Here is a 14697-nt window from a genome sequence, read left to right as displayed (position 1 = left end):
TAATTTCCTAGGAGTGGAGCAGCACAAGCTTTATGAGTAAAATTCAGTGTCCTTTTATCTTCTAGTGGAAATCTGTTTTATTTTATAATCAAGGAAGTATATCATAACCTAAGAGATTTCTCCAGGAAACAACAAAAAAGTAGATTTAGCTGTTGCTGCTGGGACTAAAAAGGTACAGATGCAAACACCTGAGCTTTGTCTTACCAATCTCAAACAATACTTCCTTTAATCTTTATCTTGCAAGTCAGAAAGATAAGTCTTCATCTCAGTGTAATCTGTGAGCAGAATTTCTCAGTCTTCAAAAACTAAGTCTAAGTCTTAATTATCTGGGATAGCAGACTCATTGAGAAGTCAAACAAGTAAATCTGCAATGAGATTTCATCACCTCCCTGTGACGATTTTGCAATTATTTCATTTCATCTCTCCCTTTCACAGTTAAGTGGCTAATGAACATGCTGATCACCATTCTTCCTTTTTTTAAGTATTCCTACAGCTATGGGAAAGTTGTCCCTCGCTGAAAGGGACCAGTTCTTTAGTGGATTCATCTCCTGTCCATGAGCTGTGCTCCTGAAGCTACTAATGATCCCCAGAGAAGCATAATAATGTTTTGTTTTGTTCACTTTTGGAGCTCCAGTTGAACCGCTAGGCATTTGCAAAACTACATTTCGTATAAGGTAGCAAGTTCAGTAGTCCTTCACAAAGATCATCAAAATATGCAGTGGAGAAAGTGGTTCCAGAACTACGTGTAAGAGCAGTAAAATTTTTTGGAACTGCTGAAATCAATGAGAAGAATATTCTTAAAGTTTCGTTTCAAGCTCACATGCTTGGTATAAGCATGCCTCCAAGAAAGTCTTTGGTGTAGTCTTCATTAGTATTTAAGAAGCAATTCTTCAAATAGGTCATATAAGCTTGTTTCACTGCTTTCTGAAAATATTTTAATTAGTGTTTTCTGTGTTTCCAATTATAATGAACATCCTTTTAATTGCACTTTGGCCTGATTATTCTTACTCTCATAAAAAACTCCTGTCTTCCAGTCCAGAAATATCTTTCCACTTTGTTAACTGCTCTTCTTGATAAAGTACCTAGAGAATTGCTTGTTGATTAAATTCATCCTTCCTTTATACAGTCTCTTGAATCAGGTGTCCAAAACAGTAATTAAATGAGAAAGAACTTCTGAAGAAATACTTTTAGTAATATTTTTTGCTCCTGTAACTTAATTCTTTTTGCTGAGAATTCTGACTCTATTTTGTGATTATAATATATGCATGTTTTTTCTTAAACTGTAATACTGGTAAAAGTGTCTTCATATTACTTTGGAATTTAAAGTATTTCCTGACATTTTAGTGTTGATATACTGCATAGTGTTCAGTAGGACTGATTTTCACTGGTTCAAGAACTATGCCATGTCTTTTGTATGGGAACTTAATATAATTTAAGAAACACAGTAAGAAGTGAAGAAAGCATTCTAAATAAATTACCTCTCAGGAGCTGTGTTAGGGAGACTTTACTGATAAATGCTCCCTGAAATTTGAGACAGTGGAGTAGAACAAGTTTAATTTATACCATGTTATTCATTTTAATTACGTTAGTGGACAAGAAAAATCAAATTAAAGGTAAGTTAAAAAAAAAAAGGCACCATGTAGTTACCCATGGAAAAGACATCAATGGCCCAGCAGAGCAAGTTTTTTCTGAGTAATAAACCCATTATTCCCAAGTTGCGATTCAGAAAATGGCGTGAAAGTGGAGACTCACAGCTTAGTCAATATTCATGTTCAGTCCTTAGAATCTTCATTAAGGGTCCTTGAACTCTTCATTAAGGCAGAAAGATTGCCAGCTGGTTAGATGTTTAGATGCATATTTCCACAATAAGACCACCAAAACTTATAGGAAATATGCATCATATGTTAAGGAACTTGGACAGTCTGTTCAAAGCTTGAACTGGTGTTCCACAGTATCAGCTCATGCAGCTCAGAACCCTTATATAGAAATATATATACAATCTGTGGTATCCTGATCTTATGTTATGCTGCAACTTTGGACAATAAATCTGAAAAGAAAAAAAATTCACCTCACCATCCTTTCATATAAAAAGTTAGTATTAAAATGGAATGGAAAATGAGTGCAATGCCTCGATTTTCAGCACAAATGCTCATGAAATATTTTTATTACATTTCTTCAGAGTACAAAAGCCACTGCCAACTTAAAAAAATGTTAGGGGACATATGCAAAGAAAGAACAGCAATGTTTATTAATAATGAACATACTGATAGCTCAGGGCTCAGCGAGAACTTTCCATTATTCAGCTTGTCTGGCAAATCTCAACAGTCTTGTTTTCCAGGAAGTGAACATCTATGAAAAATCCTTCCCAAATATTTTAAATCACAAAGATGATATTTTACATTTCTGAGGTTGCTTAGTTCCATTTTGCTTGCTTTCTCATTTGTGCTCTATAGAATATGAATGTGATCAAAATATAGGTATATATTTAAATCAAAGTTCTCTTCCAAGACAGATCCTACTCATTTGGTTTTAAAATCTTTAGATTTAAATAAATACTTTTTCACCCATAGTCGATTGAGGATTTTAATTCAAAACATTAATATTTTTAATCAGTAATAATATATTCGAAAGTCCAGGCCCATGGTTCAGTACCTTGGATAGCACCCATGGTTCTTCCAAGCTCTTATGATGGGGCTCCCCAAAGTAAAAACAACTCAAAGATAAGAAGACTGCAGCAAAGTGATTAATTTTTAGCTGAGAACATTAATAATCTTTGGAGTCTTGCAATACACTGAGATCCATCTCTTGAAAGAAAAACCGTTAAATTACTTTGACAACATCATACATGAAATCACATTTGCATGTTCTGGATAATCTGCTGGCTTCATCTGTTTGGTCAGTTGAAAGAAGTCTAAAATAATTTTCTCATAATAAGAATTTATTCATATTTCCCAGATTGGTGTGAAGACCACTGACTATGACTTTCTCCAATTGTGAGAGAAATATGGAACAAACCTTATTCTGATAATACCACAACACAGGAAGGTTCTGTTTCAATAAAGAAAAGATACAGCAGAAATGAAGTAATAGTTCTGCCTATTGAGACAGATCTGGGTTAATTTGGCCTTCATCTCAGAAATGGCCAAGAAGACATTTGTATTTATATGTGCACACTATTTTACATCCATAGCAGTCTGTCTTTTCATTCCCATGCAATAACCACTTTTCTAAATGAACAACTGGAGAATTTTCAGACAACACTAGCTGCAGTCGAGACTTTTCTGTTTGTTTCTACTATTGTAAAGCTTGTTTCAGACTGAAAATAGGCTGGCAGAGTGGGAAAGCAGCAGCCTCCATTCTGTGGCAAAGAGTAAAGCAGTTTGTCTTGATACTAATTCAAGTGTGGGATATCACTGGTTATAGTCTCTAGGTATCCAGCATCCATAAGACTTCTGAGATAGACGTGGAACCTGCAGAAGTCCTCTGCTTTTCTACAGTGGCAGCACACCAGGGGCATCTAAACCAGCATATATACCTATGGTTTCTGAACACCATCCTTGAAGGTTAATGGCAAATAAACACTCTTTTTCAGAAATAAGGGGGGGGGGGAATGCATTTGTACACAATCAAGAATCCATGTTGCTTTAAAAATGTTCCATTTATTACTCATTTAGGGCTTGCAAACTTTGTATGTTGCAATAAACCAGAGTGCTTATTTGAATCATTGCAGCTATAGCATATATGTCATACCTAACCCATATTTCAGAATGAGTGGATTTCCCCCCTCTTCATTTCAGTCACATTAGAAGACTCAAATCCCAAAACACTATTTTTCCTTTTTTAAATCTGAGTTAAGTTAAGAAGTAGTTTGACTTATGTTGCCTTAACTGATGAAACCTCTATACATGAATCCTTAGATTTCTGGGGTTTTCCTGAGAGTGGAAAACGTCCTGTGGTTTCATCCAGGACCTCAAACTCATGATCATGGCCAGATCAGAATCAGAGTTCAAGACAGGTTCAAACAACTCAGTCAGAAAGCCTGAGATTATACCAAGTTCATAAAGCAAAGATCAGTAAGCTAACGACAGGGAAACTATAGGTCATGCCATAGTTTAGTTAGAGAGAAACTGATATTGAAGCCCAAAGCAGGATGTAAGCAATAAAAGCTGATGATCTGAAAGATGGCTCTCGATAGTCTATAACTTGATGAGGTTGGGGGCTTTCATAGACTATAGACGGTGAGCAATATTTGCACCTCTCACATGGAATCAGTGACAAAATTTTCAGGTATTTTTCTTGGGTGTTTGGAAAGTATCCTTCAAGGACATGACAAAGCATCAAAAGGATAGAGAAATCGGGCTGGAAGACTTTCAGACTGAAAACTGGTATTTTTTAGCCATTTATTTTCTGTTCAATTAATGGTTGCAGTAACAAGCCAAGCAAAATCCTAATGTAGACAAACAGCTATCTGTGAGACAGTGTTTGTGTCTGTAAAGGCAGCAGCCAATGGCTGCCTGCTTGAGGAATGATTCAGTCCCAGGTGCTGAGGGGATGATTCATCTTCAGTTGGGCAATGACTCACTACAACTTTCTGCACTGGTTTAAGTCTAGCCCTTGAACATGTATACGTAGATGTTTGACATCACACATTGATACTATGCGTAACAAAATTCTCTGAAAGATAACAAATGGTCATCAAATGTAAAAAATTCCCAGGCAATTTCCCTTAACTTGAATCCAGAAAAGGGTGCTACATAAAGATGTGGAACTGCAGAAATATAGTGAAATAATTATCACAAATCAGGAAAAAAAAAAAGTAAATAAAATTCTGCTTGTTTTCAACCAAACTTAACGCATTTTCACCACAATTTCTACCAGAACTTAAAATTGCATAAGCATGGAATGTTAGATGGAGTCTGAAATTCATCATACCTAGAAGCTTTAAGGCCCTTTTGATTCTCTGAAGATACGCTTGGAGTTTATTCTCATGTGATAAGTCGTCAATTAAAGGTATACTGGAAAGAACAAGCAAAGGCATCTAAAAGAACTGTCATGTCTATATGTTAATTATTATTCTTGTCCTCATTATCTAGCAATCCAAGGTAACGAGATGCTCTTACTCAGTAGCCACTGGTTTTAAATGTCACCCTTCCCATTTTCCTGTAACTCAAGGGAACATAGTCAAAAGTAAGTAGATAGATTTGGTTTCATGTTTCTGTTAGTGATTAGATGTCAATCTCTTTTGTAAGCAGTGTAACGTCTCTTGATTTCTCTTGTGGCCTTTCTCCAATGCATTTCTTTTCTTCACCTTTTTTGTTAGTTCAATATGAACTAGTCATTTTTACACATTTTCTTTTACCGCATGTACATCTCTACGTTTAGAACCATGAAAATTATATATTAATATGAACAGCTTCACAGCTGTATATTTACAAAAGATAAGCATACATTTATGAATACCCTTAAAATCTTACACAAAAATTAACCTGTGTGTAAAGTGATGTGCATATGTATATACATTGTACAGGGATATACACATACACATACAGGGAGTAGAACAGGGAAGCTGAAATCTTCAACTTCAAGTCCAACAGTCACATTTGTTGACAAAATCTTAGGTATGTTTTATGGTAGTCCTATCTGGAGCTGTAGCAGAAAACTGAGGAGAAACTGACACATTCAGACCCAGCTAATATGAAATTGGGGTAAGGAAGAAACTCAGCAAACCTTTATAGTTAAACTGCAAAACAAAGCCTTAATTTTATTAACTACACCTTGCCTTTTGGTTGGCATCTTTTACATAACCAAATTACAATACAAATTCCTCTGTGAACATTTGTGAATTTCAAATGACTCTCATTTGAAATAACTTACACATCTGCTTAAAGTTTCTGTAGACTTACCTGCATGGATAAAATGTTGGTGAAAAACACTTGTTTTCACTATATTTTGTAAGTCTGGAAAAAAATCAGACTCATAGTTCTTAATATTATTCAAATAAAACTGCACTTTTCCAAGTTACATGCTTATGGACTTACTGGTATTAAGAGTTCCCTCCTCCAGTCAGAAACGTATCTGTAAAAACTTTATCTGTCAGTAGAGGCAAAGGCACAACCCTGCGAAGGATGACTGCTGGTGCTCACTTCATCACTGAGGCGGAGGCAATGCCCTGGACACCCACCCCCGTGAGCCTGCAGCTCTACTCAGCCCACCCATCACCCAGGTCTTGCCTGGAGGTTGCTGGCCCCTGGCTCGTTTTGGTTATTGCCTCCAGACTTGCCCGTGCCTTGCCGAACAGCTACAACAGTTTGGCATGGGGTGCAGGGTCTCCCCAGACACCCATCCCTGAGTGTTCCCCTCCTGCCCAGCCTGTGCCTCAGCCACTCACAATGCTCATCCTCCTCAGCTTCCCCCAAATAGCCCTTCTGCTGTTATTCCCTGCCCTCTGAATCCTATCAGCTCTCACACGTCCAGACATGTGTAAATAATCATTTTTAAGAAAATAATTTTAATGCCTCTGATTTATCTAATACATCCAGATGACTTTCCTCTCAAATATCCCGTCCCTCAGGGGAGGGGATTCAGCCCTCCTGTGCTGAAGCAACAACTCCATCTCCAGAACTTTGTCCAGCATCTGTCAAGAGAAGGTTGTGCTTGGTTTATACAGTGGTCCTGGCATATCTTGCAGAATTTATCAGACAGCCTGACTTCCCTCCTCCCTGTCCCTCCTCTCCCTCCGCTATAATGGCTTATTCGATATTGCATTTCCAATGAGACTCTTTAGTATGTGTATAAATGGGCCTGAAGCTTGATATACCAGTAGAGAATAGACATTTTCAGAATATTTTTATTTAAAGGCACTGCCCCTCCTACCATTTAGGCTCCATCTGAATCCCTAACTCTCAGGGCACATTCCCCTGAGTCACCCTACATTTTGTGGCAGCCAACCTAGCCATACATACTTTATATTGCTTAGAAATTCCCCCATGTTACTTATAGCAGTTCTATGGCCTTGGGCAAAGTAGGAACTTTGACACCATCCTTGCTGGTGCAAGAAATACACCTGAAATAAAATAACAATGCCAAGTTGTAAACAACTCTCATAAAAGATAAGCAAAAAGCATGCTGTCCTTGGATTAACAAAGCATGTAAATACTGATGCGCTAAATTTCTTGTAAGCTGTTACTTGCTCGCTGTGATATTAACCCTCCCTCAAATGGAAAATCTTGAGAAATCTTATCAAATATTGTAAAAGTCATGCAATGACAACAAAATTGCTGGCCAGCAGGTAAAAACTGTGATGCTAGTCACAGCCTCCAAGTATACTGTGTAAATGGAGTTGGTACTTATGCTCTCTCATTCATAGGTCAGCTATGCTTTCCGTGAGCTACAAAAGAAATCTCTACGTCTCGGACATTTGTCATCTAGGAGGAGGCCTGCTCAAAATTCATTGTCCAGATCCTATTCTGGGACTGCTCCAATCCTTTGAGACCTGTGGCCCTTGTCATCCATCATGTTTACACTACAAATGCACAGGCAGTGCAGCCTGAGCTGCGTTAGCAGACATGCATTGCTGTCAGGCAGCCGCAGGTTTGGAAATGAGAAGAGTGCTCTTTTGGTCTGAGCCTGGTTGGTTCCAGTGGCTTTCAGGGGCTAAACTGAAGGCTGCAAAATGCAAAAATGCTCAAACACAGACCTAAGCATTTTTAGCAGTTCAGTCCTCACTATCCCATTTCTTGTATAAGTAACCCCACCTCGAAGCAAAATAATTGCATACCTTAAATATGTAAATGAGAAAGTTTTTTGATGTTCTTTGATGATGCGTATTTTAAGCCCTGTGAATGTATTCGGGGGTTTTTGCTTCATTTGAGTTCTTAATTGACTTTTTAATCTGTATGGGAATTTTACTATTTCCATATTTTTCACTAACTATTTAGTACTCCTCTGCTGCTACTTTTCACTGTAGCTAAAGAAAACCAACTGTAAACAGAAAATCATTAAAGAAATATTACAGTTAGAGGAAGACATAGTGATGAAGATATAAAAGTCATAAAAGAAAGTCTGCTATGGGAAATCAATTATAAATATCCAAAGATTGCTCTATAAAAATTATTTATTAGGGCACTGCATTTTTCCCCCACTTTTATATTGATCCTGCTTCCTTTAGAAGTTAAAAAAATAGACTGTCTGTAATCTAACTAGAAAAAAACAACACTGCATCCTGGGGTTAGGTATAAGTTCAGAACATGAAATTCAGGCTCTGAATAATACCTGTGCAGCTACAGTTTTCATGAGTCTGAGCCAAATTGCACAAAGTAAATGAAAAGAAGGTGTTTCAGCAAGATTCAGATCAGGCCACAAGAGTTCTGAAAATCTGGCAATAAACACAATCAATCAAAACTGAGGAAACTGATCTATTGTTGAGACACCACATTGCTGCAATCCGAACACAAGCAAACAGTATTAATGTTGTTGTGTTTAAGGGAAATAGATGCGGCTGACTACAAACTGCTGAGCAAAAAGCTACGATTTTCCAGCACTGATTTTCATTGTAGTGTCATACTTACAAACAATTTTTTCCCAGAGTGTCTGCACTGGCTTTAAATCTCTTGAGGATTATTTTCTCTTTTTTTCACTGACTTTAGCACATGCAGGTTTCCCTCACGAGAAACTTCTGAGTTCACCAATTAAAAAAAAATAAATCAAAAGGAGAGAGAAAATGATCCTAACACAGGACTAACTTACACGCTTTTCAGCAGGAAGCCAGACTACTTAGTCATTCAGCTGATTACACCCTTATCAGCAGAAGGGCCGGGCTCACTGCTCAGGATGACAATTTTCAAGGTGATGCTAATGGGAGTGACTTCCAGCCCAGTCTCGGAGGGGCCCCCTGCCATGGCCCCACATGTGGAGTTCAGGTGCATTCATAATCTGCATGCGTGGCGGGAGCCTGACACCAAGGTATCCCTATTAAAAATTCACAAGTGCTATGTAAACCTGTGTGTGTTTCTGCAGTGATGGATGCATATTTACATGCCTGTATAAAGCCTCTCCTTTCATTCTCTTGTAGACTTTCCTTTTGTTTTTCCCTATTTATTTTCCATTTGTATTCTTTTCTTCCTCATTTCCTCCTTCAGAGATTTTTGTTTTCCTTTTATAGGTTCAGTACCTACTACCTTTATCTTTATAAAATACAGCCCTTATGATCTTTTTCCCCATGCTGGTAGTTATGAGAGAACTGCAAAACTAATGTTAGCAAGGTCGCTGCAGTTCCTCTATGCCCTACTTACTCTAGCTACAAACTCAGGAGTTCTATACCTTCTTATGAAATGCTTTGGGATCTATGAATGAAGAAGTGCTGCATATGTCCTGAGCAGTACTATCTCACAATTTTTACTTTATTTTCCAGTTTCACCTATTAAATATTTTAAGTCAGGCTGCTTTCTGTCCCCGTCAGTACTGATTTACAGTTCCTGACAATTTGTGCTATTTTCTTTCAATGATAGCTGTGTCCGTCCTCCTACCTTTGGAAAGGTAATGACTCTTCTGGCCCTGTTCATTTTATATACCACCTAATTCTAACAATTTATAGCTTTTTTTCAAGGAAATGGATCCATGTGGAAGGATCCATTGCACTAGGTAGGGCTTTTTGATTTCTTTCGGATTATGTGGATGCAAATATGCACATACATGTTTCCACCTGCAGACGTTTGCCTCAACCTGGCTGCAATTATTTGCTGATATCGACCTTAATGCACACTGATATTTTGATGTTATAGTCAAGTTCTGCCATTCTGCACAGACTATATGTACATTTCATCTGTGCTGGTACACTGAGGAGATGGGAGTTTGCATGCCACTATGATAAAAGACTGATTTTCTAGCTCATACTCACAGGACCTTTTTAGTCCTGAGGTTGTGGATTTGTTTCCCATTGTATCAGTCAAGAGGTGCTTGAACTGCGCATTGACATAACATTGTGAGCAGGCATTCAATCAGCCGGTTACTCTGATACAACTTACATTATAAATGTAAAATTCAGAAAAGCCACTTGTACTAGGGTTTTTGTGTATTTTCTTTTTTCAGTTATGTTGGGGTAAGCCTAATCTAACTCACTATTAACAGATTAACTCAGATTTCAGGAGTTTGAGTGAGAGAAGTTGCACCAGATTCTCTGAGGTATCTACAGAAAATTGTTCCTTTGACTTGATTTTTTTTTAGTTCTCTACCTTGCTATCGGAAGACGTGTACTGTTTCAAGTATTTTGGAGTACAAATTCTCATGGAATAGAGAGCCTCTACAAGAGTTAAACACCTAAGCAGACCTTTGGGAGTCTGGGCCTTCGCTCTGTATCTCCTTCATTAAACCCCTTACTGCTGTGCAGAAAAGTTCAGGAGTTTACTTGACCTGAAGTAATCATTTTTGGCCAGGAGTCCTTTGCAAACACAGATGGCCATTGCTCATCATGTTAGTAAGAAGGCTAATATTTCTGGTCTTCAGCTGTTAATGGTAGTGTATCTGCAGTAATTCTAACGTCAGGTATCGAATCTGTTTCTCCTGTCTTTTTATACCCAGCAATTTATACGAATGTGTTGGGTTTAGGAACATAAGGTATAACACAAAGCATAATTGTAGATGTTCTTGCTTTAGCATGTGAAAGGGGTAAAGAAGGCACTTCAAATCATCAGATTTTATTAAGGTAAAAAGTCAAGAATTATGTCTTTTCAACAAAACCTGAGGTCTCTGAAATAATTTTTGATGAGACAGAGGAGTTACCTGTAGATATTTAATTATATTTCAAGGTTTAGAAAATGAATTATTTCTTGTTTATTGCAGGTTATTTCTTAACACATTTGTAAAACCAGTGGTGTCTTTTATTTCCATCTTTTCATCAAAAGACAAAAGAAATTGCTGCCCCTTTAATTTGTGGCACAACCTTTCAAATTTGTGCATAATTGTTTGTAATTCTGACAAGCTCCAAAAACACTTCTGCACAAGTAGCTTGACACAATAAGCCTCACCCTGTTCAATCTGCTCTTGAACATCAACAAGAACAGCTCAGCAAAGTGTAATAGTTAACATTTATCCCAAGAGAAAGCAACATGCTTACCCTGTCTTCTGGTGACAGCTCATGGAAGCCATTTTAATATGCTAAAATGAAGTTTTGGGAAGAAAGAAAAACGAACGATCTGTTAACAAGTGGAAATTTACGCGATGCCATGAGATTACCATGAGCCCACCAAGAACAGTTCAGGCTTTACAATGCTCTTTTTAGTGCATTCCTGCTCATTTCTGCTTGTTATACACATAAGCAAATGTCTTGCCAAGTTATTTTGGGTATCGTCTGTGTTTTTCTATTGCAGGTTGTGCAGAAGTGAAAGAAAATTACAAACTACTTTGTGCGTGCTGGCTGCAGATTACTGGTGCTCACAAAGAGAGGATTATTACTTTAAGTGGAGAATGGGGGTTATTCTGTTGATACTGCACTACAGTAACCTCTGTTCATTCTTTTCATTCCTTTGAAGAAGCTCAAAATATGATCGTGCACCATCACAACCCCTGCCAAGCCACATCGACTATAGCAGCCACAGGCATCCTACACCTGCTGCCTGCTAAGCCTCTTGCTGAACAGCAGCGTTGAGTGGCCCTTACAAGCAAAGGCTCAGACAATCCCTCTCCTGGCTCAACCGTGTTCTGGAAGTTCACCAAATCTCTCTTCATTTTAGCCCTTTAAGGCTGTTCTGTCACTTGAAGCAGTGTCTTCAGGGTATCATAGTGCTGAAGGCTCTACTGTGTGATTTCCCTGCCTGTAAGACTCAGGCCAAAGTGGTAAACATTCACATACTTTCCTCAATTAAGGGAGAGGAGATGTGATGGATTTCTGAAACGAAGAGACACTTTTAAAGATACAAAACAAGTACAGCAACAGATACTTCTTTTATGGTGGATGGTACTTATTTCAACCACTGACGTGCCAAGTCACAGTGTTCCCATTTCTTTGATAAATAATTCTTTGACCTTACAAATAATAAATGTCTCAGTACCATAACTTGCCACCACCCTGAGTTCTATTTACAGCTCTTTTTAATCACACAAAAAACTCTCAGTGATTCATCCTGGATGTTTGTTTTCCCTTTAGGACTTTTACTTAAGTTCCTAGGAAAAAAAATGGAAGCTGAGTTTTGAAGACCTTGATAATCAATGATAAGACATTGTATCTGTCCAACAAAATTATAACAGGGGAAACCTTCAGCAGACACAGGGCAGTGCAGCTCCGCTGAAGTCAGTGGTGGCTTTTTAAGGTGTTAAAGGTATGTTGTAGCTGCAAAGGCAAATAATCACAGTTAAGAAGGAGGAACTGTACTATTGTCCATGAAACTTTAAGTTGCCCCCACTCACAGGGTGTGAATCAAACTCTGCACCGAATATCAGATTGTTATTCTCATCATTTTCTCGTCAGATCTCTAACTATGAATTCTGATCACTGTCCTTCACAACGCTCCTATGACCACAAGCGCTTGGGTTATACTCATGTTATAGAGAGGGACCTGAGACAAGGCAATTCAGGCCAGCATCTTTCACTATCCATTTGTTTAGGGCTCCCAACAGCCCTAAGTGAGACATTCAGCTCTGGTTTCCAAAGATACACAGAATTCTAGGATTTCCCCAATTTTTGCCATCCTTCCTATATGTTCTCTGCAGGGGTTGTGCAGACAGCAAGCTGATACACAGAAAGCCAGTCTCTCCTGCAGTACCTGGGCACCCTATACCCTGAGAAGAGCCCTGCTGCCAAATACAATGTCATCCAGCACTCAGAGGCTGCACAAGCCACTGAAATGCTAATGTTGATCATGGATTTGCAGAATGTAGGGCTGAATATTTACATAGCATCCAAAACACTGGCTGTGTCTACACTGTAACTGAAGCACTGTGACTAAGGACCCTCTTGAAGGTAAGGGCACCCCAATGGCAAGCACCTGGCACCGCTGTGGACTGGACTGAAGGCCCTCTGAATCCAGTTCAGCCTCCGGCAGATCTCATCTGCCTTCCAGGTCAGCTGGTGGAGCATGATTACACCCCAGGAAGCACCACAGAGCAAGGTGGGATTCTCAAGGTTTTCCTCAGTATAAGACGGGGACAGCCTGGTAGGTGCTAGGCATTTCAGTTCTGCAGGTGGCCCAGCTTGCCTCCAGGGAACAGCACAGAAACCAGACACAGGAGAGCCTAGTCTGCCTGCCTGCAAAGATTCTTCAAATCACTGATAATAAGCAAAATGATCAATACCAAGTTAAAGAAATTGCTGCACTTCCCAAAAAGCCTATTGTTTCCAAGGATGTCATTGTGATAGTAATTTTCCTCTAGCAGAGCTATGCAAAGGCAGATTATATTTGTTTGGCATCTGCTAAATTTCTAGCAAATTGAGTCTGAACTTGGAGCTACTAAAAGAAGGGTTTGCACCATTACCCCTTCCTCTGCACCTGTGCTACAATAACATCTCCTGCTATAGCCAACAAGGCCCTTGAAACAGAGAGGTCAGCAGAAGTAAGGGCAGAAAATGTTATGTTGTCTCCACTGCAACAAGAGAGGTGGGAGCAGTATTTCTGCAAACGAAAGTCAAATGATAAGCTAGCAATCCAGTTTATAAATACTAAAATGGTACCTGTGATCATGTCTTTTAATGACATTTCCCCATGGAGAAATGAGGAACTCTCTCCAGTTCACTGACATAGTCAGTCCTATGAAACTTCCTTTCTTATGTCCCCTTCATGATTCTTCTATGTTCTCTTTACCTTCTCATCAGATGACAAGCTGTGAGCTTTCCTGGTCAAACCCTGAGCCTCTAAAGATCCAAGACTTCTGCCAGCATTTCTCCATACCTCACTCTCTTTCTTGCCATCCCTGCCCACTCAGGCTTTGTTTTTCTTAAAGATTGATTAGATATCGCTCCTGATGTGAACTTTTTGAACAATATGGAGTACCATCTAGTGGTCCCTACGGGGGAGAAGAAGCAGCATTCAACACAAATTACAGGATATTTCCTATGGTAGAGAATAGTCTAATTTACGTTAAGCTTCCAAGAGGATCATGATTATTGGTAAATGACAACATTTTTGAAATTTCATAGGAAACAGCATAGCGTATGTCAAGCAACATTTCAAGGAAACTCCTATTTGTAAAACCCAGGTGACACAACTGGGCTTCCAAACGCAGTCACTGCAATTATTTTCCTTTATTTGTTGTTCAAGTTACAAGTTTTATTGAAGCTGGTCCTTGCACATGAAAATCCTTTTTAAAAAAGTGGAAATCTGAAGAACAAGGTATAATATTTTAAATGCATATGACAAAAATAGAACAAATTTGATGTATTTTTCAAAAACTGGCATCTTAAATATAATCATAAATATGCACTTCTGACCCAATCTTTCTTCCATTTCAGAAAATATCATCCTTATATAATATGAACAGCATGAGTCCTATGTACCATGACTACCCTACTAATAAAGTGATCAAGGACTTTAAACTCCATTTGACTTGCGCTGGTCTTCTGCATGGGGATAGCTTTCTTTTGACATTACGTAATTACATACAGCTTCAGCGTTTCAGCCTTCAGAAATGTCTTTGGTGATGAATATTTTTGATGTCAGAATCTTTCTTGATCTTCCATGAGCTTTTTATCACAAAGCCAATGTTTAATTC

This window comes from Pezoporus occidentalis, unplaced genomic scaffold (genome assembly GCF_034315485.1).
Source record: "Pezoporus occidentalis ecotype Australia unplaced genomic scaffold, CSIRO_AGI_Poc_V1 ctg52, whole genome shotgun sequence".
Lineage (NCBI taxonomy): Eukaryota > Metazoa > Chordata > Aves > Psittaciformes > Psittacidae > Pezoporus > Pezoporus occidentalis.
Note: the sequence above shows the minus strand (reverse complement) of the source record.